The following is a 4,403-nucleotide window of genomic DNA, read 5'->3' as shown; positions in this document are numbered from 1 at the left end:
GAAACAGTGGAAAGCTGTGGTGTCCCCCACATTGGTGGTCAGTAGGCAGGGGGTCAATCTGCCCAATGTCCTCCCCTCAAAGAATCCCCTACAAACCTCTTGCGGTTGAGAAGGGCTGGTATAGTTTAAGGTCTCTAAGCTGTATAACAGGACATATATGTACATACATGTAGCAGGTTCTGCTCATTATAGCAGTATACAACATTATGCCAGTATAGGTTCTCAATCTTTTTGCCATGGAGGACCCCACAATATAGTTTCAGGAAGCCCACAATTATCAGACCTACATTTCAGGATACATTAGTGTGTCAGCAGGTTGCTCAATGTTTCAAATACAAAGAATAATGAAGTGAGCAATAATGGCCAGAATAGAAAGGGTGAAAATTGTCCCCTTACTTTGGTAGTCAGTAGGCAGGAGATCAATCTACCAAGGTTCGCTTTTCAGGGAAACCTCTAGAAACCTCTGGAGGGACCCTGAATCAGAAAGGCTGAATTTGTGGGTCACTATCAGTTGTATAGGAGAAAATATAACTATATCTACATAAATGTGGTCGCTGTGATAGAAGTATCAGATAATAATGTAGACAATAGTCTGTGAGTCTCTCCAATATGTCTTGGAGAAAATATAAACGTGGTCGGTTCTGATTATTCTAGCAGTATATAACGGACTATATGGGTCACTATAAGCCCTGTGATAGAAAATATAACATAGATGTGTCAGGTTCTGGTCATTCTACCAAAATGTAATGGAGATTGCGGGTCACTGTAAACTCTATAAAAGAAAACGTGTCAGGTTCTGGTAATTCCAGCAGTAAATAATGGACTAAATGGGTCACTATAAGCTCTATAACAGAAAATATAACAGAAATGTGTCAGGTTCTGGTCATTCTAGCAGAATATAATGGAGTTTCTGGGTCACTATAAACTCTATAGAAGAAAATGTGTCAGGTTCTGTTAATTCTAGCAGTATATAATGGACTATTTGGGTCGTAATACGCTCTATAGAAGAACATGTAACATAAATGTGGTCGGTTCGGGTCATTCCAGAAGTATATAATGGACTATGGGGGTCACTATAAGCTCTAAAGAAGAACATATAACATAAATGTGTCAGGTTCTGGTAATTCTAGCAGTATATAATGGACTATGTGGGTCATTATAAGCTCTATAGAAGAAAATGTGACATATATGTGGTCGGTTCTGGTCATTCTAGCAGTATTAACATTGACTATGTGGGTCACTATAAACTCTATAGAAGAAAATGTGACATAAATGTGATCGGTTCTGGTCATTCAAGCTGAATATAATGGAGTTTATGGGTCCCTTTAAACTCTATAGAAGAAAATGTGTCTGGTTCTGGTCAATCTAGCAGTATATAAATGACTATATGGGTCATTATAAGCTCTAAAGAAGAACATATAACATAAATGTGTCAGGTTCGGGTAATTCTAGAAGTATATAATGGACTATGTGCGTCACTATAAATTCTATAAAGGAAAATGTGGTCGGTTCTGGACATTCTAGAAGTATATAAATACTATATGGGTCACTTTAAGCGCTATAATAGAAAATATCACAGAAACGTGTCAGGTTCTGGTCATTCTAGCAGTATATAAAGGACTATATAGGTCAATATACGTTATATAATAGAAAATATAACATAAATGTGTTCGGTTCTGGTCATTCTAGAAGAATATAATGGAATATGTGGGTCATTATAAGCTCTATAGAAGAAAATGTGACATAAATGTGGTCGGTTCTGGTCATTCGAGTAATATAAATTGGACTATATGGGTCACTATAAACTCTATAGAGGAAATTGTGTCAGGTTCTGGTCATTCTAGCAGTATATAAATGACTATATAGGTCATTATAATATTTATAGAAGAACATATAACATAAATGTGGTCGGTTCTGGTCATTCTAAAAGTATATAATGGACTATGTGGGTCATGATAAGCTCTATAGAAGAAAATGTGACATAAATGTGGTCGGTTCTGGTCATTCTAGCGGTATATAATGGACTATGTGGGTCATTATAATCTTTATAGAAGAACATATAACATACATGTGGTCGGTTCTGGTCATTCTAGAGGTATATAATGGACTATGTGGGTCATTATAATCTTTATAGAAGAACATATAACATACATGTGGTCGGTTCTGGTCATTCTAGAGGTATATAATGGACTATGTGGGTCATTATAATCTTTATAGAAGAACATATAACATACATGTGGTCGGTTCTGGTCATTCTAGAGGTATATAATGGACTATGTGGGTCATTATAATCTTTATACAAGAACATATAACATACATGTGGTCGGTTCTGGTCATTCTAGAGGTATATAATGGACTATGTGGGTCATTATAATCTTTATAGAAGAACATATAACATACATGTGGTCGGTTCTGGTCATTCTAGCGGTATATAATGGACTATGTGGGTCATTATAATCTTTATAGAAGAACATATAACATACATGTGGTCGGTTCTGGTCATTCTAGAAGTATATAATAGAGTTTGTTGGCCACTATAGAGAAATTGTGAACCCATCTACATAAATGAGACATTTTCTAGAGGTCCCATGAGTACTTAGCCCAGGCAGGGTGCCGGTGGGCTGAGTGTCGGGGTGAAAGTCGTCCATTATGGGGGGCACACACACAGCTGAGGCAGTGCCAGTTGCAGACAATCCATGCTCAGTGGCAGTTGGTCTTACCTTGGAACCTGTGCCCGAAGAACCTGTTCCTCAGCACCCAGGGGTAAAAGTTGAGGGGGTCCCTGTGCTGGGCTCCGAAGAAGGAGTGGGGGTGCTGTAGATGCTGGTGGGGGTGCACAGTCAGGGAAGGGTGGCTGACAGCCTCCGGGAAGACCAGTTCAGGGTTGGGGTAGAGGGTCCTGCCGGCTGGGTTGGGGAAGCCAGTGACAAAGGCTTCGGTGGTGGAGGTGGGGTAGGGCAGGGCGGTGGGTCGGAGGGGCTCCTCTGGGCTCAGGTGTTGCTGGGTGTCCTTGGCCACTAAGGACTCAATGGTGAAGCAGCGCTTGCCTGCTGGCTGGAACATGGTGCTGCTGCTGGGCACACTGGCCTTCTCCTGTCCTCTGCCCCCCCCCTGGAACAAGGGCTAAGGCTCAGCTCTGGCTCCCTGCTCCATGCACCTGGGGATCCTCCTGGATGGGGAGGGGGAGTCACCAGATTCTCGCCTGCTCTCTGGCTGCCCCTTTACCTGAACACTACCAACAGATCTGAGAGGCAGAGGAGGGCTGCAAGGCGTCTGGGTGACTGCTGCCCCGCCCACCTCATGAATTATGCATGACCTGGGGGGCCCAGCCTCCCCTCTTCATTAACCCTTTGCAGGAGGGACGTGGTGCTCATACCATGTGCTGCAAGAGGGGCCCCCCAGTCACGTGATCTGACCCCCTATCCTGCTTCTGCTCTGTACTTACCCTGATACTATATCCCCCTCCCCAGTGTACCTAGGAAGGGTGGGGGTGGGGGTCTGGGGGTAGTTCTGTTTCATTATGATATTTATTATAAGGGAAGATGTGAGGAGCTAAACTGATTGGGGGGAGGGGAGGGGGGGTCCAGGCTCTTGAAGTTTCCGCTCTGCCCTTCACTGAGAGTCATAGAAGGAGTTCTATTATAACGCAGTGTGATGGGAGGGGGGCGACAATAGGGTCCGCTGGGACCCCTACAGAACCAGATGTGTAGGGGGGTGCGGTCAGTGTACGGTGGGGTGCGGTCAGTGTAGAGAGGGGTGCAGTCAGTGTACGGTGGGGTGCGGTCAGTGTAGAGAGGGGTGCAGTCAGTGTACGGTGGGGTGCGGTCAGTGTAGAGAGGGGTGCAGTCAGTGTACGGTGGGGTGCGGTCAGTGTAGAGAGGGGTGCAGTCAGTGTACGGTGGGGTGCGGTCAGAGGACTGTGTAGAGAGGGGTGCAGTCAGTGTACAGTGGGGTGCGGTCAACGTTCAGCCCATAGTGGGGTGCACTCAGTGATTAGTGTAGAGCGGGGTGCAGTCAGTACTCAGAATAAAGTGGTGTGCTTTCAGTGCTCAGTGTAGAGTGGGGTGTAGTCGATGTAGAAGGGGGTGCAGTCTATGAAGAGTGAGGTTCAGGCAGAATACAGTGGGGTGCAGTCAGTGTAGAGTGGGGCGCAGTGCCCAGTGTACCGTGGAGTGCAGTGAATGCAAAGTGGAGTGCGGTGTACAATTGAGTGCAGACAGTTGAGGGTGGGGTGCAGTGCAGAGTATAGAGTGGGGTTCAGGCAGTATACAATGGAGTGCAGAGTATAGAGAGGGGTTCAGGCAGTGTACAATGGAGTGCAGACAGTGTGAAGTGTAGTGCTCAGTGTAGAGTGGGGTGTTCAGTCCGTGCAGAGTGGGGTGCAGGGCTCAATGTGTAGAGTG

The 4,403-nt window shown here is 45.2% G+C and overlaps 1 pseudogene; it reads right to left on the bottom strand.

The window, feature by feature from the left end:
* Positions 1 to 2,720: 2,720 nt before the first annotated feature.
* Positions 2,721 to 3,063, bottom strand: LOC149440724 (homeobox protein EMX1 pseudogene; annotated as a pseudogene).
* Between the last annotated feature and the right edge of the window lie 1,340 nt (positions 3,064 to 4,403).

The sequence above is a fragment of the Staurois parvus genome, unplaced genomic scaffold, assembly GCF_062004578.1.
Source record: "Staurois parvus isolate SC_StPar_1 unplaced genomic scaffold, SC_StPar_1.0 ptg001057l, whole genome shotgun sequence".
NCBI classification, from domain to species: domain Eukaryota; kingdom Metazoa; phylum Chordata; class Amphibia; order Anura; family Ranidae; genus Staurois; species Staurois parvus.
Note: the sequence above shows the minus strand (reverse complement) of the source record. Positions and strands in the feature narration are given on the sequence as shown.